A 27,939-nucleotide genomic window follows, 5' to 3' on the forward strand; every position below is an offset into this window, starting at 1 on the left:
AGAAAATGGAGGAACAAGAACTATATTTGTGTTGATGCAGAAGAAGGGTGTGTCCGCTGCTTATCAACTCACCATGTCATTATGAGGCTTCCCACGTAGTAAGTGTCAGCTGTGAAACAGCTCCATCTGCCTGAAAAATTCAGCTTCTCCCTGCAATGGGATAAGTTTATATTTCAGTTCATGTACCTGCTTTTTTTTTTTTTTTTTTTTTTTTTGCGGTACGCGGGCATCTCACTGTTGTGGCCTCTCCCGTTGCAGAGCACAGGCTCCGGACGCGCAGGCTCAGCGGCCATGGCTCATGGACCTAGCCGCTCTGCAGCACGTGGGATCTTTTCAGAGCGGGGCACAAACCCGTGTTCCCTGCATTGGCAGGCGGACTCCCAACCACTGGGCCACCAGGGAAGCCCAATGTACCTGCTTTCTTGAGCACTGTCAACATGAGTCAGGATCCTTGAGATAGGTTAAGTTTAGGGCACTGACGATATTGTCTTTGTCAGCCTGTGAAAGTCGAGAGCTGTAACCTGCACCTTGGTAAATTCACCAAGGTAATTCACTTGGCTAGACAGTCCTCCCTGATAATCCTTCAGCATCAGTAGATGAGCATTTCATCATTCAGTAGATGAACACATTTTTCTCTGGGAAGATTTATACTCTGTGGGTTTTTAAAAACAGTATGGTTGGTTTCCAAAATATTCTCTAAAAGCCAACATTGTGAGTCCTTTGGGAATCTTCTGTGTTCAGGGTTAATTGCTGTGTTAGACAAATATTTCTTGAATTAGTAAGTGAATGAATGACTAAGAGATAATTAAAAAACAATAGAAAATAACTAGATGGGAAATGGAAAAAAATTGCTAATTCCAAAACCAATGATGCATTAGCACAAAATCACCTACTTGTTAGCTTTCAGCCACCATGATACTATAATCTTAAATACACCTGGATAATGATTGCATTTGTAAGTCTGGTTTTATTACCATCTCCCATTTAGGTTGTGAAAGTTGGGCTATGGGCTTGAAAGTGAAGAGTGAGAGAAAGAAGTTTGGAATACTTTGGGATCCAGCTCATCACACGTAAGAATTTTAAATGATCCATAAGTTAAAAAAGAGTGGGAGTGTTAAAAGAGATTTCGGTTCCTGCTTCCTTGAAACATTTTACATTTTGTTTCTCTTTCTCATTATTTTTTTTTTCAGTTTGAATATTTCTTAATTGAAGTATAGTTGATTTACAGTGTTGTGTTTATTTCTGCTGTACAGCAAAGTGATTCAGTTATATATACATTTTTATATTCTTTTCTATTATGATTTATCATAGGATGTTGAATATATTTCTCTGTGCTATACAGTAGGACCTTGTTGTTTATCCATCCTATATATAAAAGCCTACGTCTGCTAATCCCAACCTCCCATTCCATCCATCCCCCACCCTCCTATTCCATCCATCCCCCAACCTCTTCCCCCTTGGCAACCACCAGTCTGTTCTCTATGTCCCTGATTCTGTTTGTTTCATAGAAAGGTTCATATGTGTCATGTTTTAGATTCCACATATAAGTGATATCATATGATATTTATCTTTTTCTGTCTGACTTACTTCACTTAGTATGACAATCTCTAGGTCCATCCATGTTGCAGCAAAAGGCATAATTTCATTCTTTTTTATGCCTGAGTAGTATTCCATTGTATATATGTACCACATCTTTATCCATTCATCTGTTGATAGACATTTAAGTTGTTTCCATGTCTTGGCTATTGTGAATATTGCTATGAACATAGGGGTGCATGTATCTTTTTGAATTATAGTTTTGTCTGGATATATGCCCAGGGGTGGGATTGATGGATCACATGGTCATTCTATTTTTAGTTTTCTGATAAAGCTCCATACTGTTTTCCACAGTGGCTGCACAAACTTACATTTCCACCAACAGTGTTGGAAGGTTCCCTTTTCTCCACACCCACTCCAGCATTTGTTATTTGTAGACTTTTTAATGATGGCCATTCTGACTGGTATGAGGTGATACCTCATTGTAGTTTTGATTTGCATTTCTCTAATAATTGGTGATGTTGAGCATTTTTTCTTGTGCCTATTAGCCATCTGTATTTCTTCCTGTGAGAAATGTCCATTTAGGTATTCTGCCCATTTTTCAGTTGGGTTGTTTTTGTTGTTGAGTTGTATGAGCTGTTTGTATATTTTGGAAATTAAGCCCTTGTCGATAACATTGTTTGCAAATATTTTCTTTCATTCTGTAGGTTGTCTTTTCACTTTTTGCTTTGTTGATGGTTTCCTTTGCTATATAAAAGCTTGTAAGTTTGATTAGGTCCCATTTGTTTATTTTTGTTCTTATTTCTATTGCCTTAGGTGACTGACCTAAGAAAACATTGGTACAATTTATGTCAGAGAATCTTATGTTGGAGAAATTTTTGCCTGTGTTCTCTTCTAGGAATTTTATCTTGTCATGTCTTATGTTTAAGCCTTTAAGCCATTTCGAGTTTATTTTTGTGTATGGTGAGGGGGTGTGTTCTAACTTCACTGATTTACATGTGGCTGTCCAACTTTCCCAACACCACTTGCTGTAGAGACTCTTTCCCACTGTATATTCTTGCCTCCTTTGTCAAACATGACTTAACCATAGGCGTGTGGGTTTATTTCTGGGCTCTCTATTCTGTTCCATTGATCCATATGTCTGTTTTTGTGCCAATACCACACTGTTTTGATTACTGTGGCCTTGTAGTATTGTCTGAAGTCTGGGAGGGTTATGCCTCCTGCTTTGTTTTTATTCCTCAGGCTTGCTCTAGTGATTCTGGGTCTCGTATGGTTCCATATGAATTTTAGGATTATTTGTTCTAATTCTGTGAAAAATGTCACGAGTAATTTGATAAGGATTGCATTAAATGTGTAGGTTGCTTTGGGTAGTATGGCCATTTTGACAATATTAATTCTTCAAATCCTAGAGCCTGGGACATCTTTCCATTTCTTTGAATCATCTTCCATTTCCTTTATTAATGTTTTATAGTTCTCAGTGCATAAGTCTTTCACCACCTTGGTCAGGTTTATTCCTAAGTATTTTGGGGGGTGTGATTTTAAAAGGTATTGTTTTTTACATTCCCTTTCTGATATTTCATTGTTATTGTAAAGAAATGGAACCGATTTCTGTATGTTAATCTTGTATCCTGCTATCTCGCTGAATTCGTTTTATCAGTTCTAGTAGTTTTTGTGTGGAGTCTTTAGGATTTTCTATATATAGTATCGTATCCTCTGCATATAATGACAATTTTATCTCTTTCCTTCCAATTTAAATACCTTTTTTTTTCTTTTTCTTGTTTGATTGATTGCTGTGGCTAGGACTTCCAATACTATGTTGAACACAGAAGAAGTGAGAATGGGCATCCTTGTCTTGTTCCAGATTTTAGGGGAAGGCTTCATTATTTCTTTTTTTGGGAAAGAAAAGAAAAAAAATACAATTGTCTATTCAAGGACAAGTACAGCAGTTTCTTGAAATTGGGAAGCTCCAGTTAAACATCATTGACAGTGATTTCTAACTGACACAGTTATTTGGCAGAAAAGTAGATTGGTTAATCTGTGAATTAGTGTAGGTGAGAAATTCTGGTTTGGCAGTAGCACTTACTGTATTTTTCTAGATAACATGTGTTTTATGGAGGTTAAGAGCAACTAATTCTCATTCTAGGCACAAAAAGGAGCAATTTGTAGTTCCTTATTTAAATGTTCTTTTTTTTTAGGCAAGTAATGAATTTCCAACCAATCACTTGACTTTGTAAGTTCCTGAAATCTTGTTCTGATTAACACAATATCAATAACACAGTGGGACAATCTCACATTCTCAAGATTGCTCAGATGGTCCAGTCCCCTTAGGACTATATTGTGATAGAGAACTGTAGAATTAATGTAGCCCTGTGACCAGCTCACGAATATATACATTTGTTCAATAATGTTAATGAAAACTACCTTTGAGTCTTCTTTTCGTTGAGCTTAGAAAAGAAATCATTCATCAGATGAATAACTGAATACATGTCTCTGAGTGTGTGTAAATAAATTCTAATAAATGTACCACATCCACCCTAGCAGCTACAATTTGGGGTACATCTTAGTTAAGTTTGCTGTAGTTCATTGTCATTGCCAGGTTCCATGCATTTTTTTTTTTTCTCACAAAAGCCAATAAAGTAAAACAGCTCTTACTTTACAAAGTAAGAAACCAATGTGAGGGCTCTGACAACTGTAAACTATGCCCATTCAATTACACCTTTGAAAATGGACTCCTCTGTGGGTCCATGGACCTGGTAGAACCGCTCTGAGACAGACCTGGGTCAGGACTGCACTGTTACCTGACCTCGTAGCTTCATGATGTGCCTTATATCCCTGGGTATCAGCATCATGAGCACTGTGTCTGACAGTCCTGTAGTTATAATTAATCCAAGAGCAAGGAATGTCTTTCCACTTCTTTGAATCATCTTCAGTTTCCTTTATCAATGTTGTATAATTCTCAGCATAGAAATCTTTCATCACCTGGGTCAGGTTTATTCCTAGGTTTGTTTTTTATGCAATTAAAAAAAATTTTTTTTTTGCTTTCTCTTTCTGATATTTCATTGTTAGTGTAAAGAAATGCAACAGCTCTGTTTATATTAATCTTGCATCATACTACCTTGCTGAATTTGTTTATCAGTTCTAGTAGCTTTTGTGTGGAGTCTTTATGGTTTTCTATATAGAGTATCATGTCATTGGTATATAGTGACAATTTTACCTCTTCCCATTTGATTTGGATAACTTTCCTTTTTCTTGTCTGATTGCTGTGGCTAAGACTGCCATACTATGTTGGTTAGAAGTGATGAGAGTGGGCCTCTGTGTCCTGTTCCAGAATTTAGTGGGAAGGCTTTCAGCTTTTTACCACTGAGTATTATTGGCTGTGGGTTTGTCATAAATGGCTTTTATTGTGTTGAGATATATTCCCTCTGTGCCCACTGTGGTAAGAGTTTTTATCATGAATGGATGTTTAATTTTTATCAAGAGCTTTTTCTGCATCTATTGAGATAATCATGTGGTTTTTGTCTTTTGTTGCTGTTGTATAGCACATTGAGTGATTTGCATATGTTGAAACATCCTTGTGACCCTGGAGTGAATCCAAGTTGATCACAGTGTATGATCTTTTTTACGTGTTGTTGGATTTGGTTTGCTAATATTTTGTTGAGGATTTTTACCTCTATATTCATCAGAGATATTGGCCTGTAATTTTCTTTTTGGTAGTTGTCTGGTTTTGATATCTGGCAATAGTGGCTCCATAGAATGACTTGGGGAGTGTTCCCTCTTCTTCAATCTTTTGGAAGAATTTGAGAAGTATTGATATAACTTCTTTGTTGAATGTTTGGTAGAATTTACCAGTGAAGCCATCTGCTCCTGGACTTTTGTTTGCAGGGTTTATTTTATTTTATTATTTTTTTTACATCTTTATTGGAGTATAACTGCTTTACAATGGTGTGTTAGTTTCTGCTTTATAACAAAGTGAATCACTTATACATATACATATGTTCCCAAATCTCTTCCCTCTTGTGTCTCCCTCCCTCCCACCCTCCCTATCCCACCCCTCTAGGTGGTCACAAAGGACTGAGCTGATCTCCCCGTGCTATGCGGCTGCTTCCCACTAGCTATCTATTTTACGTTTGGTAGTGTATATATGTCCACGCCATTCTCTTGCTTTGTCACAGCTTACCCTTCCCCCTCCCCATATCCTCAAGTCCGTTCTCTAGTAGGTCTGTGTCTTTATTCCTGTCTTGCCCCTAGGTTCTTCATGACATATTTTTTTCTTAAATTCCATATATATGTGTTAGCATACAGTATTTGTCTTTCTCTTTCTGACTTACTTCACTCTGTATGACAGACTCTAGGTCCATTCACCTCATTACAAATAGCTCAATTTCATTTCTTTTTATGGCTCAGTAACATTCCATTGTATATATGTGCCAAATCGTCTTTATCCATTCATCCGATGATGGACATTTAGGTTGTTTCCATCTCGTGGCTATTGTAAATAGAGCTGCAATGAACATTTTGGTACATGACTCTTTTTGAATTATGGTTTTCTCAGGGTATATGCCAGGAGTGGGATTGCTGGGTCATATGGTAGTTCTATTTGTAGTTTTTAAAGGAACCTTCATACTGTTCTCTATAGTGGCTGTATCAATTTACATTCCCACCAACAGTGCAAGAGGGTGCCCTTTTCTCCACACCCTCTCCAGCATTTATTGTTTCTAGATTTTTTGATGATGGCTATTCTGACTGGTGTGAGATGATATCACACTGTAGTTTTGATTTGCATTTCTCTAATGATTAGTGATGTTGAGCATTCTTTCATGTGTTTGTTGGCAGTCTGTATATCTTCTTTGGAGAAATGTCTATTTAGGTGTTCTGCCCATTTTTGGATTGGGTTGTTTGTTTTTCTGTTATTGAGCTGCATGAGGTGCTTGTAAATTTTGGAGATTAATCCTTTGTCAGTTGCTTCATTTGCAAATATTTTCTCCCATTCTGAGGGTTGTCTTTTGGTCTTGATTATGGTTTCCTTTGCTATGCAAAAGCTTTGAGGTTTCATTAGGTCCCATTTGTTTATTTTTGTTTTTATTTCCATTACTCTAGGAGGTGGGTCAGAAAGGATCTTGCTGTGATTTATGTCATAGAGTGTTCTGCCTATGTTTTCCTCTAAGAGTTTGATAGTTTCTGGCCTTACATTTAGGTCTTTAATCCATTTTGAGCTTATTTTTGTGTATGGTGTTAGGGAGTGATCTAATCTCATACTTTTACATGTACCTGGCCAGTTTTCCCAGCACCATTTATTGAAGAGGCTGTCCTTTCTCCACTGTACATTCCTGCCTCCTTCAACAAAGATAAGGTGACTATATGTGTGTGGGTTTATCTCTGGGCTTTCTATCCTGTTCCATTGATCTATATTTCTGTTTTAGCGCCAGTACCATACTGTCTTGATTTCTGTAGCTTTGTAGTATAGTCTGAAGTCAGGGAGCCTGATTCCTCCAGCTCCGTTTTTCGTTCTCAAGATTGCTTTGGCTATTCGGGGTCTTTTGTGTTTCGATACAAATTGTGAAATTTTTTGTTCTAGTTCGGTGAAAAATGCCAGTGGTAGTTTCATAGCGATTGCATTGAATCTGTAGATTGCTTTGGGTAGTAGAGTCATTTTCACAATGTTGATTCTTCCAATCCAGGAATATGGTATATCTCCCCATCTATTTGTATCATCTTTAATTTCTTTCATCAGTATCTTATAACATTACAGATCTTTTGTCTCCGTAGGTACGTTTATTCCTAGATATTTAATTCTTTTTGTTGCAGTGGTAAATGGGAGTGTTTTCTTGATTTCACTTTCAGATTTTTCAACATTAGTGTATAGGAATGCCAGAGATTTCTGTGCATTAATTTTGTATCCTGCTACTTTACCAAATTCATTGATTAGCTCTAGTAGTTTTCTGGTAGCATCTTTAGGATTCTCTATGTAGAGTATCATGTCATCTGCAAACAGTGACAGCTTTACTTCTTTTCCGATTTGGATTCATTTTATTTCCTTTTCTTTTCTGATTGCTGTGGCTAAAACTTCCAAAACTATGTTGAATAAGAGTGGTGAGAGTGGGCAACCTTTTCTTGTTCCTGATCTTAGTGGAAATGCTTTCAGTTTTTCACCATTGAGGATGATGTTGGCTGTGGGTCTGTCATATACGGCCTTTATTATGTTGAGGAAAGTTCCCTCTACGGCTACTTTCTGCAGGGTTTTTATCATAGATTGGTGTTGAATTTTGTGGAAAGCTTTCTCTGCATCTATTGAGATGACCATATCGCTTTTCTCTTTCAATTTGTTAATAGGTGTATCACATTGATTGATTTGCGTATATTGAGGAATCCTTGCATTCCTGGTATAAACCCCACTTGATCATGGTGTATGATCCTTTTAATGTGCTGTTGGATTCTGTTTGCTAGTATTTTGTTGAGGATTTTTGCATCTATGTTCATCAGTGATATTGGCCTGGAGTTTTCTTTCTTTGTGACATCCTTGTCTGGTTTTGGTATCAGGGTGATGGTGGCCTCGTAGAATGAGTTTGGGAGTGTTCCTCCCTCTGCTATATTTTGGAAGAGTTTGAGAAGGATAGGTGTTAGCTCTTCTCTAAATGTTTGATAGAATTTGCCTGTGAAGTCATCTGGTCCTGGGCTTTTGTTTGTTGGAAGATTTTTAATCACAGTTTCAATTTCAGTGCTTGTGATTGGTCTGTTCATATTTTCTATTGCTTCCTGATTCAGTCTTGGTAGGTTGTGCATTTCTAAGAATTTGTCCATTTCTTCCAGGTTGTCCATTTTATTGACATAGAGTTGCTTGTAGTAATCTCTCATGATCTGCTTGTAGTAATCTCTCATGATCTTAGTAATCTCTCATGATCTGCTTGTAGTAATCTCTCATGATCTTTTGTATTTTTGCAGTGTCAGTTGTTACCTCTCCTTTTTCCTTTCTAATTCTGTTGATTTGAGTCTTCTCCCTTATTTTATTGATGAGTCTGGCTAATGGTTTATCAATTTTGTTTAGCTTCTCAAAGAATCAGCTTTTAGTTTTATTGATCTTTGCTATCGTTTCCTTCATTTCTTTTTTATTTATTTCTGATTTGATCTTTATGATTTCTTTCCAATCTGATCTTTATGATTTCTTTCCTTCTGCTAACTTTGGGGGGTTTTTGTTCTTCTTTCTATAATTGCTTTAGGTGTAAGGTTAGGTTGTTTATTCGAGATGTTTCCTGTTTTTTAAGGTAGGATTGTATTGCTATAAACTTTCCTCTTAGAACTGCTTTTGCTGCAGCCCATAGGTTTTTGGGTCATTGTGTCTCCATTGTCATTTGTTTCTAGGTATTTTTTGATTTCCTCTTTGATTTCTTCACTGATCACTTCGTTATTAAGTAGTGTATTCTTTAGCCTCCATGTGTTTATATTTTTTACAGATCTTTTCCTGTAATTGATATCTGGTCTCATAGCATTGTGGTCAGAAGACATATTTGATACAATTTCAATTTTCTTAAATTTACCAAGACTTGATTTGTGACCCAAGATATTATCTATCCTGGAGAATGTTCCATGAGCACTTAAAAATAATTTGTATTCTGTTTTTGGATGGAGTGTCCTATAAATATCAATTAAATCCATCTATTTATTTTCATTTTGGATGATCTGTCCATTGGTGAAAGGGGTGTTAAAGTCCCCTACTATGAATGTGTTACTGTTGTTTTCCCTTTTATGGCTGTTAGTATTTGCCTTATGTATTGAGGTGCTCCTATGTTGGGTGCATAAATATTTACAATTGTTATATCTTCTTCATGCATCGATCCCTTGATCATTATGTAGTGTCCTTCTTTGTCTCTTGTAATGTGCTTTATTTTAAAGTCTATGTCTTACATGAGAATTGCTACTCCAGCTTTCTTTTGGTTTCCATTTGCATGGAATATCTTTTTCCATCCCCTCACTTTCAGTCTGTATGTGTCTCTAGGTCTGAAGTGGGTCTCTTGTAGACAGCATATACATGGGTCTTGTTTTTGTATCCATTCAGCCAGTCTGTGTCTTTTGGTGGGAGCATTTAATCCATTTACATTTAAGGTAATTATCGATATGTATGTTCCTATTCCCATTTTCCTGTTTTGGGTTTGTTATTATAGGTCTTTTCCTTCTCTTGTGTATCTTGCCTAGAGAAGATCCTTTAGCATTTGTTGTAAAGCTGGTTTGGTGGTGCTGAACTCTCTCAAATTTTGCTTGTCTGTAAAGGTTTTAATTTCTCCATCAAATCTGAATGAGATCCTTGCTGGGCAGAATAATCTTGGTTGTAGGTTTTTCTCCTTCATCACTTTAAATATGTCCTGCCAGTCCCTTCTGGCCTGCAGAGTTTCTGCTGAGAGATCAGCTGTTAACCTTATGGGGATTCCCTTGTGTGTTATTTGTTGTTTTTCCCTTGCTGCTTTTAATATGCTTTCTTTGTATTTAATTTTTGACAGTTTGATTAATATGTGTCTTGGCATGTTTCTCCTTGGATTTACCCTGTATGGGACTCTCTGTGCTTCCTGGACTTGATTAACTATTTCCTTTCCCATATTAGGGAAGTTTTCAAGTCTAATCTCTTCAAATATTTTCTCAGTCCCTTTCTTTTTCTCTTCTTCTTCTGGAACCCCTATAATTCGTTTAATGTTGTCCCAGGGGTCTCTGAGACTGTCTCAGTTCTCTTCATTCCTTTTTCTTTATTCTGCTCTGCAGTAGTTATTTCCACTATTTTATCTTCCAGGTCACTTATCCATTCTTCTGCCTCAGTTATTCTGCTATTCATCCCATCTAGGGTGTTTTTCATTTCATTTATTGTGTAGTTCATCATTGCTTGTTTCAACTTTAGTTCTTCTAGGTCCTTGTTAAATGTTTCTTGCATTACCTCTTATCTTATTTCCAAGATTTTGCATCATCTTTACTATCATTATTGTGAATTCTTTTTCAGGTAGACTGCCTCTTTCCTCTTCATTTGTTAGGTCCAGTGGGTTTTTATCTTGCTCCTTCATCTGCAGTGTGTTTTTCTGTCTTCTCATTTTGCTTATCTTACTGTGTTTGGGGTCTCCTCTTTGCAGGCTTCAGGTTTGTAGTTCCCGTTGTTTTTGGTGTCTTTCCCCAGTGGCTAAGGTTGGTTCAGTGGGTTGTGCAGGCTTCCTGGTGGAGGGGCCTAGTGCCTGTGTTCTGGTGGATGAGGCTGGATCTTGTCTTTCTGGTGGGCAGGTCCACCTCTGGTGGTGTGTTTTGGGGTGTCTGTGGCCTTATTATGATTTTAGGCAGCCTCTCTGCTAATGGGTGGGGTTGTGTTCCTGTTTTGCTAGTTGTTTGGCATAGGTTGTCCAGCACTGTGGCTTGCTGGTCGTTGAGTGAAGCTAGGTGTTGTTGTTGAGATGGAGATCTCTGGGAGATTTTCGCCATTTGATATTATGTGGAGCTGGGAGGTCTCTTGTTGACCAGTGTCCTGAAGTTGGCTCTCCCACCTCAGAGGCACAGCAGTGACTCCTGGCTGCAGCACCAAGAGCCTTTCATCCACACGGCTCAGAATAAAAGGGAGAGCAAGTAGAGAGAAAGAAAGAAGGAAGGAAGGAAGGAAGAAAGGATAAAATAAACTAAGGTAAAATAAAGTTATTAAAATAAAAATTAATTAAAAAAATTTAAAAAAATGGACGGATAGAACCCTAGGACAAATGGTGAAAGCAAAGCTATACAGACAAAATGTCGCACAGAAGCATACACATACACAGTCACAAAAAAAGGGGAAAAAATATATTGTTGCTCCCAAAGTCCACCTCCTCAATTTGGCATGATTTCTTGTCTATTTAGGTATTCCACAGATGCAGGGTACATCAAGTTGATTGTGGAGATTTAATCCGCTGCTCCTGAGGCTGCTGGGAGAGATTTCCCTTTCTCTCCTTTGTTCGCACAGCTCTCGGGGTTCAGCTTTGGATTTGGACCTGCCTCTGCATGTAGGTTGCCGGAGGGTATCTATTCTTTGCTCAGACAGGACGGGGTTAAAGGATCCGCTGATTCGGGGGCTCTGGCTCACTCAAGCTGGGGCGAGGGAGGGGTACGGAGTGTGGGGCATGCCTGTGGCAGCAGAGGCCAGCATGACGTTGCACCAGCCTGAGGCGTGCCGTGCGTTCTGCCTGGGAAGTTGTCCCTGGATCCCGGGACCCTGGCAGTGGCGGGCTGCACAGTCTCCCCAGAAGGGAGGTGTGGATAGTGACCTGTGCTCTCATACAGGCTTCTTGGTGGCAGCAGCAGCAGCCTTAGCGTCTCATGCCCGTCTCTGGGGTCCGCACTGTTAGCCGTAGCGCGCGCCCGTCTCTGGAGCTCCTTTAACCAGAGCTTTTAACCCCCTCTCCTCGTGCACCAGGGAACAAAGAGGGAAGAAGAAGTCTCTTGCCTCTTCGGCAGATCCAGACTTCTTCCCGGACTCCCTCCTGGCTAGCCGTGGTGCACTAACCCCTTCAGGCTGTGTTCACGTTGCCAGTCCTCTCCCAGTGCTCCGACCTGAGCCTCAGCTCCAGCCCCGCCCGCCCCAGCGGGTGAGCAGACAAGCCTCTCGGGCTGGTAAGTGCAGGTCGGCACCGTTCCTCTGTGCGGGAATCTCTCCGCTTTGCCCGCCGCACCCGTTGCTGCGCTCTGCTCCATGGCTCCGAAGCTCCCCCCTCTGCCACCCACCGTCTCCGCCCCTGAAGGGGCTTCTAGTGTGTGGAAACCTTTCCTCCTTCACAGCTCCTTCCCACTAGTGCAGGTCCCGTCCCTATTCTTTTGTCTCTGTTTATTCTTTTTTCTTTTGCCCTACCAGGGTACATGGGGAGTTTCTTGCCTTTTGGGAGGTCTGAGGTCTTCTGCCAGCGTTCAGTAGGTGTTCTGTAGGAGTTGTTCCACGGGTAGATGTATTTCTGATGTATCTGTGTGGAGGAAGGTGATCTCCGTGTCTTACTCTTCTGCCATCTTCCCCCTCAAGTCCCCTCAGTTCTTTATATTCCATTTGGGTCACTAATATGTCTTCCTCTTCCTTCCTGATTTTGTTAATAAGAATTTCAGTTGCTTTGGCCCCCTTGAACGTCATCTCTCTCCTTATCTCAACAGAACTGCCATGCTCTACCTGGATTGTCCTCCTTGAACTGTGATCCAGATAGTTAGGGAAATCATAGGACTCATTTTATTTGTACTTTTTTTTCTTTGCACAGATCACAGTCCTGTACTACCTGTTGTTGTGTCTAAAACCATATATTTTTGTGCAGATTCTAGTTGTTTTTAGTGATAACATTCTTTCTGAGTGTTTTTTTTCATTATGGACCAATGAAAAAATCTATAGTGTATTTTTAACTTGTCTGAAAAAGAATATGTCCAACCTACTCAATTTATGAAATGTGATTATGTCAAATTACAGATAATAATAATTACTTCTTAGGTGTCAACTTTTTAATAAGCTATGCATCTCTGATTCAAGTAAGAGAAAGGAATATTTCTTGTGCCTCTCAATCTTCTGTTCTCTTAATGGGACCCCAGAAAAGTTTGCTTAAAAATCACCCATAGCCTTTAAGGTCCAGATCACATACTACATCTTCCAAAATGAGTTTCTCTGATTTCCTTCAAGAGAAAAAATCTTTTTGTCCTCATACTTCTCAGAATAAGTATCCATATCTTTGTTAGGGTACTTCCTATTTACTACTCTGAAAGCAGGCATGTCTCTAATTTTTCCAGTTTGTCTGCAAATTCTGTAAAGGACAGAACCAAATCCTATTTAAACTCTAAAACTTCCATGAGAGCCTACAGGATACATTTCATATAGCAAATGATTAAGAAATATGGTTTATTTAAGTATAGTTGATTTATAATATTGTGTTAGCTTCAGGAATATAGCAAAGTGATTCAGTTATACATACATATGTATCTATTTTTTTCAGATTCTTTCCCCTTATATGTTATTACCTGTGCTGTGCAGGTCTTTGTTATCTATTTTATATACAGTAGTGTGTATATGTTAATTCCAGACTCATAATTTCTCTTTCCTCCCCCCCCATTCTCCTTTGGTAAACATAAGTTTGTTTTCTATGTCTATGAGTCTGTGTCTGTTTTGTATGAGTTAATTTGTATTTTTTTCCAGATTCCACATATAAGCAATATCATATTTGTCTTTCTCTGACTTACTTCACTTAGTATGATAATCTTTAGTTCCATCCATGTGCTGCAAATGACATGATTTCATTCTTTTTATAGCTGAGTAATTTTCCATTGCATATACCTACCACATCTTCTTTACCAATTCTTCTGTCAGTGGACACTTAGGTTGCTTGCGTGTCTTGGCTATTGTAAATAGTGCTGCAGTGAATATTGGGGTGCATGTATTTCTTCAAATGATGATTTTCTCCAGATGTATGCCCAGGAGTGGGATTGCTGGTTCATATGGTAGCTCTATTTTGAGTTTCTAAAGGAACCTCCATACTGTTCTCCATAGTGGCTGTACCAATGTACATTCCTACCAGCAATGTAGGAGTTTTTCCATTCCTCCACACCTTCTCCAGCGTTTATTTTTTGCAGATTTTTTGATGATGGCCATTCTGACCAGTGTGGATTTGCATTTCTCTAATAATTAGCAATGTTGAGCATCTTTTCATGTGATTTTGGTCATCTGTATGTCTTCTTTGAGGAAATGTCTATTTAGATCTTCTGCCCATTTTTCTATTGGGTGGTTTTTTTGACATTGAGCTGATTGAGCTGTTTGTATATTTTAGAGATTAACCCTTTGTTGGTCACTTTGTCACTTTGTTTGCAAATATTTTTCTCCCATTTTGTGGCTTGTCTTTTCATTTTGTTTATGGTTTCCTTTGCTGGGCAAAAAATCTTTTAAGTTTTATTAGGTCCCATTTTAAAATTTTTGTTTTTATTGTCATTACTTGAGGAGGTGGGTCCAGAAAGATTGCTGTGATTTGTGTTCTGCCTATGTTTTCCTCTAAGAGTTTTATAGTATCTGGCCTTACATTTAGGTCTTTAATCCATTTTGAGTTTATTTTTGTGTGTGGTGTTAGAGAATGTTCTTGTTTCATCCTTTTACATGTAGCTGTCCAGTTTTCCCAGCACCACTTATTGAAGAGAGTGTTTTCTCCATTGTATATTCTTGCCTCCTTTGTCATAGATTAATTGACCATATAAATGTGGGTTCATTTCTGGGCTCTATTCTGTTCCATTGATCTATGTGTCTGTTTTTGTGTCAGTACCATACAGTTTAGATTACTGTAGCTTTGTAGAGTAGTCTGAAATCAGGGAGTCTGATTCCTTCAGCTCCATTTTCCTTTCTCAGGATTGCCTTGGCTATTCAGTGTTTTTGTGTTTCCATACAAATTAAAAAATTGTTTTCTTTCCATACAAATTAAAAAATTTTTTTGTTCTAGTTCTGTGAAAAATGCCATTGGTAATTAAATAGGGATTGCACTGAATATGTACATTTCCTTGGATAGCATAGTCATTTTGACAATATTGATTCTTCCAATCCAAGAACATGGTATATCTTTCCAACTGTTTGTGTCATCTTCAATTTCTTTCATCAGCATTTTATAGTTTTCAGGGTACAGGTCTTTTTCCTGCTTAAGTAGGTTTATTCCTAGGTATTTTATTCTTTTTGATGCAATGGTAAATGGGATTGTTTCCTTAATTAATTTCTCCTTAATTAATTTCTCCTTGTGATCGTTTGTTGTTAGTGTATAAAAATGCACGAGATTTCTCTGCATTAATTTTGTGTCCTGCCACTTTACCAAATTCTCTGGTAGCATCTTTAGTATTTTCTATGTATATATCATGTCATCTGCAAAGAGTGACCATTTTATTTTTTCTTTTCCGATTTGGATTGCTTTTATTTCTCTGATTGCTGTGGCTAGGAATTCCAAAACAATGTTGAATAAGAGTGGTGCGAGTGGACCTCCTTGTCTGGTTCCTGATCTTAGAAGAAATGCTTTCAGCTTTTCACCATTGAGTATGATGTTAGCTGTGGGTTTGTCATATATGGCCTTTATTATGTTGAGGCAGGTTCCCTCTATGCTGATGTTCCAGAGAGTTTTTATCATAAATTGGTGATGAATTTTCTGCATCTATTGAAATAATGATATGGTTTTTATTCTTCAATGTTAATGTGGTATATCATACTTATTGATTTGCAGATATTGAAAAATCTTGCATCCCTGGGATTAATCCCACTTGATCATGGTGTCTGACCCTTTAATGTATGTATTGTTAGCCTTAAGTATAGATTAGAATTTTAACCCATAAAAACCTTAATCAAAAACCTTAATCTCTAGTGAAAACTGACAAACAGCAAGTAATTGTTAACTGTTTGTCACACCAGCATTGATTAGAATATCCCATAACCTCTAAAAACATACTATTGCCTGATAGCATTATTGCCTGATAGCATAATTTCTTTCCTTAATGTAGTACAAGACATGTGTCTAATAAACCCAACATCTTTAGTTTCTTTCTTGTAAGGAGACAAAAGTAGGTAATATTAAACCTATTTAGCAATCAATCAATGTCCAATATTTTACCTTATTTGAAATGCCCTGGATATTTAATGAATTCCCATCATCTTTCAAGTTAATGAAAAATCTGGAGAAACTATTATTCTAGATAGATGTACCCAAAACATAATTTTTCCTAAAGAGTTCACCTAAAAACTCATGTCATTTACCTTTATAACTTATGAAAATCATACCAAGTTAATTCTTTGTTCTTGCTGACAAGCTCTCCAACAGAAATAACATGAACTTATTTATCTTCAGTAAACCTAGGTACAATAAAAGTAAGACATGTCTCTATTGATTAAACCAACAATCTTAAGCTATAATACCAGATATTAATTTAATATTGAATATTTTCTAGATCACATGAGTTTGAAATTCATGCTGGCCAGTTTAATTTTTAGAAATATTTAATTTGCAAGTGTTAAGTCAATTAAATAGGACTATTTTATAAATTTAAGGAGGTAGAGACATGTCATATGTATAATGTTTTAACTTGATTAATTGGTCTAACTGTTGCTGGTCCAGTATCTCAGTGCAATTTTTTCCCAGCCTTTTATATATATACACACGGTAAATAGAGTGGACTTGTTTGGGGCCCTTTAATGTTGGCGAACAGTAGGAAGTCCTTTGGCCCCTCCAACCTCAGGTAGTGTTGTATTAAAACGTTTTGTATCAAAACCTTTTGTTTGAATTCCATTAACATCTGTTTTATTTATCCCATTTCTTAGTAACCATCTATAGATTTATTTTGGGGGGATGAGCCCTTTAAATTTCTACCTTGTTGAGAAAAATTCTCTAGACTTTTTCTTAATTTTTCTTATTTCCCTATTAATTAACCTAATTACCATTAATTATCCTTATCTTTTTATTAGCATCTGTAAGACCCATTGAGGGGAAGCAGAGACCACAAATAAGGCTTCCCAAACCATTTGTTTCTTTGGTTGTTTGTTTTAAACTAAAGGAGTTCCTAGGTTAACCATTATACGTATATATATATTTTTTCCATCTTTGTTTTTTTTCCCCATAGGCACCAATAAAACAGCTGTTTATAATGAGAGCTCTCTAAAACTTTACCAATTTAGAAGTTGCTCCAATTTAAAGGATCCATCATCTGGCCATTAATGAGCTATACCTTAATCATGACTCAAACCAATAATGTGCAAGAGGCATGCCCACAAGAGAGTATGAAGGATGCCTCCTAAACAGGATGCACAAAGTTTACTCCAAAAAATGGTCTAAGAAAGTAAAGGTTTCCATTGTACAGGATGACTCAATCAATGTTAAGATGGCAAAAAGCCCGAGAGTTGGCACAGTTAGACAAAAGATTGCTCAGAATCCCACTCTAATAGACTGACTGCCAAATGTACACCATATGTGTACACCGTATGTCTCTTCAGAATGGCAGAGACCAAGTTCTCAAAACCCATACATACACACAGATACACAACACCTAGGAAGATCAGGTAGAACATTTATATCTCAAAGGGACAGGGAGAGAAATGCAAGTTCCTCCTAGAATAGGTTTTGTTTCTTTAAGGGCAGAATTCTGAAAAGATGTTTTATCAAGCCAGCTGTCTCTAACTTAACTGCATACACAATAAAAGAGCCCCATCTTAGTCATTTTCAGGATGAGATTTCCTTTAATTCCCAATTAATTAAGTGCATGTACATAAACCTGGCTGGGGATTAGTTGGAGCTGGCAATCTGCCATTCCTTTCTTTTGTTTTGAAAGCTTTGTTCCTCATTCTGAGGTTGGTTTGTTGAGATAAAATCGCTGGTGATGAGGAGGGGAAGATGGCAGAAGAGTAAGACACGGAGATCACCTTCCTCCCCACAGATACATCAGAAATACATCTCCATGAGGAACAACTCCTACAGAACACCTACTGAATGCTGGCAGAAGACCTCCCAAAAGGCAAGAAACTCCCCACATACCTGGGTAGGGCAAAAGAAAAAGCAGAGAGAAAAGAATAGGAACAGGACCTGCACCAGGGGGAGGGAGCTGTGAAGGAGGAAAGGTTTCCACACACTAGAAGCCCCTTCACGGGTGGAGACTGCGGGTGGAGGGGCGCTTCGGAGCCATGGAGGAGAGCACAGCAACAGGGGTGCGGAGGACAAAGCGGGGAGATTCCCACACAGAGGATCAGTGCCGACAGGCACTCATCAGCCTGAGAGGCTTGTCTGCTCACCCACCAGGGCAGGCGGAGCTGCAAGCTGAGGCTCGGGCTTTGGTCGGAGCACAGGGAGAGGACTGGGGTTGGCAGTGTGAACACAGCCTGCAGGGGGTTAGTGCACCACGGCTAGCCGAGAGGGAGTCTGGGAAAAGGTCTGAAGCTGCCGAAGAGGCAAGAGACTTTTTCTTGCCTTTGTTTCCTGGTGCGCGAGGAGTGGGGATTCAGAGCGCTGCTTAAAGGAGCTCCAGAGACGGGCGCGAGCCGCGGCTATCAGCGCCGACCCCAGAGACAGGCAGGAGGCGCTAAGGCTGCTGCTGCCACAGCCAAGAAGCCTGTGTGCAAGCACAGGTCACTATCCACACCTCCCTTCCAGGGAGCCTGTGCAGCCCGCCACTGCCAGGTTCCTGGGATCCAGGGACAACTCCCCCAGAAGAACGCACAGCGCGCCTCAGGCTGGTACAACGTCACGCTGGCCTCTGCCGCCACAGGCTTGCCCCGCACTCCATGGCCCTGTCTACCCCCGGCCTGAGTGAGCCAGAGCCCCCGCATCAGCGGCTCCTTTAACCCTGTCCTGAGTGAAGAACAGACGCCCTCCGGCGACCTACATGCAGGGGCGGGGCCGAATCCAAAGCTGAGCCCCAGGAGCTGTGCGAACAAAGAAGAGAAAGGGAAATCTCTCCACCAGCCTCAGAAGCAGCGGATTAAAGCTCAACAATCAACTTGATGTACCCTGTATCTGTGGAATACCTGAATAGACAGCAAATCATCCCAAATTGAGGAGGTGGACTTTGAGAGCAAGATTTATGATTTTTTCCCCTTTTTCTCTTTTTGTGAGTGTGTATGCTTCTGTGTGAGATTTTGTCTGTATAGCTTTGCTTCCACCATTTGTCCTAGGGTTCTATCCGTCCGTTTTTTTTCCTCTTTAATAATTAACGTTAATTTTAATAACTCTTATTTTACTTTATCTTCTTTTATAACTCTATTTTATTTTACTTTATCTTCTTTCTTTTCTTTCCTTCCCTTCCTTCCTTTCTTTCTTTCTAATTCTTTCTCTCTACTTGTTCTCCCTTTTATTCTGAGCCGTGTGGATGAAAGGCTTTTGGTGCTGCAGCCAGGAGTCAGGGCTCTGCCTCTGAGGTAGGAGAGCCAACTTCAGGACACTGGTCAACAAGAGACCTCCCAGCTCCACATACTATCAAATGGCGAAAATCTCCCAGAGATCTCCATCTCAACAACAACACCTAGCTTCACTCAACGACCAGCAAGCCACAGTGCTGGACAACCTATGCCAAACAACTAGCAAAACAGGAACACAACCCCACCCATTAGCAGAGAGGCTGCCTAAAATCATAATAAGGCCACAGACACCCCAAAACACACCACCAGAGGTGGACCTGCCCACCAGAAAGACAAGATCCAGCCTCATCCACCAGAACACAGGCACTAGTCCCCTCCACCAGGAAGCCTGCACAACCCACTGAACCAACCTTAGCCTTAGCCACTGGGGAAAGACACCAAAAACAACGGGAACTACAAACCTGAAGCCTGCAAAGAGGAGACCCCAAACACAGTAAGATAAGCAAAATGAGAAGACAGAAAAACACACTGCAGATGAAGGAGCAAGATAAAAACCCACTGGACCTAACAAATGAAGAGGAAAGAGGCAGTCTACCTGAAAAAGAATTCACAATAATGATAGTAAAGATGATGCAAAATCTTGGAAATAAGGTAGGAGGTAATGCAAGAAACATTTAACAAGGACCTAGAAAAACTAAAGATGAAACAAACAACGATGAACAACACAATAAATGAAATGAAAAACACCCTAGATGGGATGAATAGCAGAATAACTGAGGCAGAAGAATGGATAAGTGACCTGGAAGATAAAATAGTGGAAATAACTACTGCAGAGCAGAATAAAGAAAAAGGAATGAAGAGAACTGAGACAGTCTCAGAGACCCCTGGGACAACATTAAACGAATTATAGGGGTTCCAGAAGAAGAAGAGAAAAAGAAAGGGACTGAGAAAATATTTGAAGAGATTAGACTTGAAAACTTCCCTAATATGGGAAAGGAAATAGTTAATCAAGTCCAGGAAGCACAGAGAGTCCCATACAGGGTAAATCCAAGGAGAAACATGCCAAGACACATATTAATCAAACTGTCAAAAATTAAATACAAAGAAAGCATATTAAATACAAAGAAAGCATATTAAAAGCAGCAAGGGAAAAACAACAAATAACACACAAGGGAATCCCCATAAGGTTAACAGCTGATCTTTTAGCAGAAACTCTGCAAGCCGGAAGGGACTGGCAGGACATATTTAAAGTGATGAAGGAGAAAAACCTACAACCAAGATTACTCTACCCAGCAAGGATCTCATTCAGATTTGATGGAGAAATTAAAACCTTTACAGACAAGCAAAATTTGAGAGAGTTCAGCACCACCAAACCAGCTTTACAACAAATGCTAAAGGAACTTCTCTAGACAAGAAACACAAAAGAAGGAAAAGACCTACAATAACGAACCCAAAACAATTTAGAAAATGGGAATAGGAACATACATATCGATAATTACCTTAAATGTAAATGGACTAAATGCTCCCACCAAAAGACACAGATTGGCTGAATGGATACAAAATATATGCTGTCTACAAGAGACCCACTTCAGACCTACAGACACATACAGACTGAAAGTGAGGGGATGGAAAAAGATATTCCATGCAAATGGAAACCAAATAAAGACTATTACAAGAGACAAAGAAGGACACTACATAATGATCAAGGGATGGATCCAAGAAGAAGATAAAACAATTGTAAATATTTATGCACCCAACATAGGAGCACCTCAATACATAAGGCAAATACTAACAGCCATAAAAGGGGAAATCGACAGTAACACATTCATAGTACGGGACTTTAACACCCCACTTTCACCCATGGACAGATCATCCAAAATGAAAATAAATAAGGAAACACAAGCTTTAAATAATACATTAAACAAGATGGACTTAATTGATATTTATAGGACACTCCATCCAAAAACAACAGAATACAAATTTTTCTAAAGTGCTCATGGAACATTCTCCAGGATAGATAATATCTTGGGTCACAAATCAAGTCTTGGTAAATTTAAGAAAATTGAAACTGTATCAAGTATCTTTTCTGACCACAACACTATGAGACTACATACCCATTACAGGAAAAGATCTGTAAAAAATATAAACACATGGAGGCTAAACAATACACTACTTAATAACGAAGTGATCACTGAAGAAATCAAAGAGGAAATAAAAATATACCTAGAAACAAATGACAATGGAGACATGACGACCCAAAACCTATGGGATGCAGCAAAAGCAGTTCTAAGAGGGAAGTTTATAGAAATACAATCCTACCTTAAGAAGCAGGAAACATCTCGAATAAACAACCTAAGCTTGAACCTAAAGCAATTAGAGAAAGAAGAACAAAACAACCCCAAAGTTAGCAGAAGGAAAGAAATCATAAAGATCAGATCAGAAATAAATGAAAAAGAAATGAAGGAAATGATAGCAAAGATCAATAAAACTGAAAGCTGGTTCTTTGAGAAGATAAACAAAATAGATAAACCACTAGCCAGACTCATCAAGAATAAAAGGGAGAAGACTCAAATCAATAGAATTAGAAAGGAAAAAGGAGAAGTAACAACTGACACTGCAGAAATACAAAAGATCATGAGAGATTACTACAAGCAACTCTATGCCAATAAAATGGACAACCTGGAAGAAATGGACAACTTCTTAGAAATGCACAACCTGCCAATACTGAATCAGGAAGAAATAGAAAATATGAACAGACCAATCACAAGCACTGAAATTGAAACTGTGATTAAAAATCTTCCAACAAACGAAAGCCCAGGACCAGATGGCTTCACAGGTGAATTCTATCAAACATTTAGAGAAGAGCTAACACCTATCCTTCTCAACCTCTTCCAAAATATAGCAGAAGGAGGAACACTCCCAAACTCATTCTACGAGGCCACCATCACCTTGATACCAAAACCAGGCAAGGATGTCACAAAGAAAGAAAACTACAGGCCAATATCACTGATGAACATAGATGCAAAAATCCTCAACAAAATACTAGCAAACAGGATCCAATAGCACATTAAAAGGATCATACACCATGATCAAGTGGGGTTTATTCCAGGAATGCAAGGATTCCTCAATATACGCAAATCAATCGTGATACACCATATTAACAAATGGAAGGAGAAAAACCATATGAGCATCTCAATAGATGCAGAGAAAGCTTTTGACAACATTCAACACCCATTTATGATAAAAACCCTGAAGAAAGTAGCCATAGAGGGAACTTTCCTCAACATAATAAAGGCCATATATGACAAACCCACAGCCAACATCATCCTCAATGGTGAAAAACTGAAAGCATTTCCACTAAGATCAGGAGCAAGAAAAGGTTGCCCACTCTCACCACTCTTATTCAACATAGTTTTGGAAGTTTTAGCCACAGCAATCAGAGAAGAAAAGGAAATAAAAGGAATCCAAATCGGAAAAGAAGAAGTAAAGCTGTCACTGTTTGCAGATGACATGATACTCTACATAGAGAATCCTAAAGATGCTACCAGAAAACTACTAGAGCTAATCAATGAATTTGGTAAAGTTGCAGGATACAAAATTAATGCACAGAAATCTCTGGCATTCCTATATACTAATGATGAAAAATCTGAAAGTGAAATCAAGAAAACACTCCCATTTACCATTGCAACAAAAATTTACCATTGCAACAAAAAGAATAAAATATCTAGGAATAAACCTACATAAGGAGACAAAAGACCTGTATGCAGAAAATTATAAGACACTGATGAAAGAAATTCAAGATGATACAAATAGATGGAGAGATATGCCATGTTCTTGGATTGGAAGAATCAACATTGTGAAAATGACTCTACTACCCAAAGCAATCTACAGATTCAATGCAATCCCTATCAAACTGCCACTGGCATTTTTCACAGAACTGGAACAAAAAATTTCACAATTTATATGGAAACACAAAAGATCCCAAATAGCCAAAGCAATCTTGAGAACGAAAAACGGAGCTGGAGGTATCAGGCTCCCTGACTTCAGACTATACTACAAAGCTACAGTAATCAAGACAGTATGGTACCGGCACTAAAACAGAAAGATAGATCAATGGAACAGGAGAGAAAGCCCAGAGATAAACCCACGCACATATGGTCACTTTATCTTTGATAAAGGAGGCAGGAATGTACAGTGGAGAAAGGACAGCCTCTTCAATAAGTGGTGCTGGGAAAAATGGACAGGTACATGTAAAAGTATGAGATTAGATCACTCCCTAACACCATGCACAAAAATAAGCTCAAAATGGATTAAAGACCTAAATGTAAGGCCAGAAACTATCAAACTCTTAGAGGAAAACATAGGCAGAACACTCTATGACATAAATCACAGCAAGATCCTTTCTGACCCACCTCCTAGAGAAATGGAAATAAAAACAAAAATAAACAAATGGGACCTAATGAAACTTCAAAGCTTTTGGACAGCAAAGGAAACCATTAACAAGACCAAAAGACAACCCTCAGAATGGGAGAAAATATTTGCAAATGAAGCAACTGACAAAGGATTAATCTCCAAAACTTACAAGCACCTCATGCAGCTCAATAAGAAAAAAGCAAACAACCCAATCCAAAAATGGGCAGAAGACCTAAATTGACATTTCTCCAAAGAAGATATACAGACTGCCAACAAACACATGAAAGAATGCTCAACATCATTAATCATTAGAGAAATGCAAATCAAAACTACAATGAGATATCATCTCACACCAGTCAGAATGGCCATCATCAAAAAATCTAGAAACAATAAATGCTGGCGAGGTTGTGGAGAGAAGGGAACACTTTTGCAGTGCTGGTGGGAATGTGAATTGGTACAGCCACTATGGAGAACAGTATGGAGGTTCCTTAAAAAACTACAAATAGAACTACCATATGATCCAGCAATCCCACTACTGGCCATATACCCTGAGAAAACCATAATTCAAAAAGAGTCATGTACCACAATGTTCACTGCAGCTCTATTTACAACAGCCCGGAGATGGAAACAACCTAAGCGCCCATCATCGGATGAATGGATAAAGAAGATGTGGCACATATATACAATGGAATATTACTCAGCCACAAAAAGAAACGAAATTGAGCTATTTGTAATGAGGTGGATAGACCTAGAGTCTGTCATACAGAGTGAAGTCAGAAAGAGAAAGACAAATACGTATGCTAAGACATATACATGGAATTTAAGAAAAAAAATGTCGTGAAGAACCTAGGGGTAAGACAGGAATAAAGACACAGACCTACTAGAGAACGGACTTGAGGATATGGGGAGGGGGAAGGGTGAGCTGTGACAAAGCGAGAGAGAGGCATGGACATATATACACTACTAAACGTAAGGTAGATAGCTAGTAGGAAGCAGCCGCATAGCACAGGGAGATCAGCTCGGTGCTTTGTGACCACCTGAAGGGGTGGGATAGGGAGGGTGGGAGGGAGGGAGATGCAAGAGGGAAGAGATATGGGAACATATGTATATGTATAACTGATTCACTTTGTTATAAAGCAGAAACTAACACACCATTGTAAAGCAACTATACCCCAATAAAGATGTTAAAATAAATTCGCTGGTGATGATTGTGTAGTGGGCCAATACACTGTTTGTGAGCTTAACTCTTCTAGGTTTTACCCCAGAGTCCTTTCAGTCCTCTTACGAGTCTTGGTTTCTCCTCTCAGTAGCCTAAAACTTGGGTGCTTGGGTCACAGCATGGCCAGCTCTTATGTGTGTTAACTGGCAGAGCAAGTTTTAATTAAAATGAGTGGATTTCCATATAAGAATGGCTGCACTGTATGAGGACTTGCCTTCAGCACTCCCGCAAATTTCTCAGTTGCCTGAGAAAGTCATTGCCAGCTGGGAGGAGACGTCACTTCTTTGAAGCTGAAAGCTCTCATGAGGTATATTGACTTTTACTTTAACAAACTCTATTCAAGTAGTCAATTCAAGGAAAAACAACAGGCCAGTCTTCCTCCTAATTACCCAGTCTAACCTTACTCAGTCTTTCAACTGAGCACAGTCTTCCCAGTGTTTAAACTGAGGATAACCCACTCAGTGTCTAAAATGAGCAAAAATCTTCCCCGTGTTTTTCAGCTGAGGATAACCCAGGTTCCTCTTCTTGAAACCAAGTTTCAAGGATAACCTACTCTTCCAGAGAGGAGTTTAACACCACTGAAGAAAACTTAGGATCATCAGCCAGTACCAGGAAATTTGAGAACCAAGAGAGAGACACCCAAATTCGTCTGGACTCTCCACGGTGGCAGATGGGCCCAGAGGCTTCTTCTGGTACCAGGCTATGGATCCTCATAGAGTTCAGGTGAAGGAGAGAAGTCTGCTCTGGGTCCCTTTATTGGTCACCAAAACTGTCAACTGAAAAAAACTGCACAACGTAAAAGATGAGAATTATGTTTTATTTGGCAGACTTGCTGAGGTCTTAAGCCAGGGAGACAGGCTCTCAGATAGCTCTGAGGGACTGTTCTGAAGAGGGAAGAGATGAACCAGGATATCTAAGATTTTTTGCAGCAAAAACCAGGTAGTCAGAACATCAGAAGATTACTGTTAATTATAGAAAAAACAAGCATCTCAAGTTAATGAATTTAGCACTTTTCTATATATGGAAGAGTCTGGGCTCACTGACATGCAACTTAACTATCTAGGACCAGTATCCTGCTTTTTTCCATCCTGAATCTCCTGAGTGTGCACAGTCAGGGGTGGCTGCAGTGGCTGATGGCTGCAACATCTTTTGCATACTGGTATGGCAGGTGACTTTCTTTGTCCACAGTATGTATGATCTTTTACAAAGTGTGATTATTTTAAGAAATTCAAACTAGTTACAAAAGATTACAATTTAGAAAATTAAAACCCCCTTACTTCCATCCCTCAGAGAAAATCATTGTTAATAAATGTTTTGTTGACTATATAACTGCACATATGTATATATTTTAATCTACAAATACAAAAAAAATCACACTGTGTATACAGCTGTATATCATTTTACACATAATGTACCACATCCAGTGAAATTTAATAAATAAAAGAGCTAGAAGCTTTAGAGAACAGAGATGAATAATCCAATAACTCACATGAAAAATACACTAAAAGGAATCAATAGCAGAATAAATGAGACAGAAGAATAAATAAGCGAGGTGCAAGACAGAGTAGTGGAAATCACTGCTGCAGAACAGAATAAAGGAAGAAGAATGAAAAGAAATGAGGACAGTCTAAAAGTTGCCTGGGACAACATTAAACACACCAACATTTACATTATAGGGGTTCCAGAATGAGAAGAGAGAAAGGGCTTGAGAAAATATTTCAAGAGATAATAGACAAAAACTTCCCTAACATAAGAAAGGAAACACTCAAGTCCAGGAACTGCAGAGTCCCAAACAGGATAAACCCAAGGAGGAACACACAGAGAAACATATTAATGAAACTGACAAATTTAAGACACAGAGAAAATATTGAAATCAACAAGGGAAAAGCAACAAATAACATACAAGGGAATCCCCATAAGGTTATCAACTGATTTTTCAGCAGAAATTCTGCAGGCCAGAAGGGAATGGCATGATATATTTAAAATGATGAAAGGGAAAAACCTAAGCCAAGAATACTCTACCCAGCAAGGCTCTCATTCATCTTTGACAAACAAATGAAAAGCTTTTCAGACAAGCAAAAGCTAAGAGAATTCAGCACCACCAAACCAACTTTACAACAAATGCTAAAGGAACTTCTCTAGACAGAAATGAAAAGGCCACAACTAGAAATGAGAAAATTACAAATGGGAAAGCTCACTGGTAAAGGCAAACATACAGTAAATGTAGGAAATCATCCACACACAAATATGATATCAAAACCAGCAAACATAAGAAGAGGAGATTACAAATGCAGGATATTGGAAATGCATTTAAAGTTAAGAGACCAGCAACTTAAAACAATCTTGTATATATGTAGACTGCTGTAGCAAAACCTCATGGTAACTGCAAACCAAAAATCTACAATAGACACACACACACAAAGGAAAAAGGGGTCCAAATACCACACTAGAGTTATCAAATCACAAGAGAAGAGAACAAAAGATGAAGGGAAGAAAAAAGACTTACAAAAACAAATCCCAAACAATTAACAAGATGGCAATATGAACATACATATCAATAATTACCTTAACTGTAAATGGATTAAATTCTCCAACCAAAAGACACAGACTGGCTAAATGGATACAAAATAAAGATCCATATATATGCTGTCTACAAGAGACCCACTTCAGATCTAGGGACATGTACAGATTAAAAGTGAGGGGATGGAAAAAGATATTCCATGCAAATGGAAATCAGAAGAAGGCTGGAGTAGCAATACTCATATCAGACAAAATAGGGTTTAAAATAAAGTCTGTTACAAGAGACAGAGAAGGACACTACCTAATGATTAAGGAATCAATTCAAGAAGATATAACAATTGTAAATATATATGTACCCAACATAGAAGCACCTGAATATATAAGGCAAATGCTAACAGTCATAAAAGAAGAAATCGACAGTAACACAATAATAGTGGGGGACTTCAAC

The 27,939-nt window shown here is 38.6% G+C and overlaps 1 long non-coding RNA gene across 4 annotated transcripts in view; it reads right to left on the minus strand.

The window, feature by feature from the left end:
- LOC149749171 (uncharacterized) overlaps nucleotides 1-27,939 on the minus strand; it is a 160,484-nt gene that overhangs the window by 56,403 nt on the left and 76,142 nt on the right. For all 4 annotated transcript variants that reach the window (XR_016393322.1, XR_016393324.1, XR_016393321.1 and 1 more), the window contains exon 2: nucleotides 73-150. This is a non-coding gene — a long non-coding RNA (uncharacterized LOC149749171). The remainder of the gene's footprint in view (nucleotides 1-72; nucleotides 151-27,939) is intronic.

This window comes from Delphinapterus leucas, chromosome 5, assembly GCF_059928025.1.
Source record: "Delphinapterus leucas isolate spDelLeu-1000000601 "Yukka" chromosome 5, BTC_Dleu_Yukka2, whole genome shotgun sequence".
Lineage (NCBI taxonomy): Eukaryota > Metazoa > Chordata > Mammalia > Artiodactyla > Monodontidae > Delphinapterus > Delphinapterus leucas.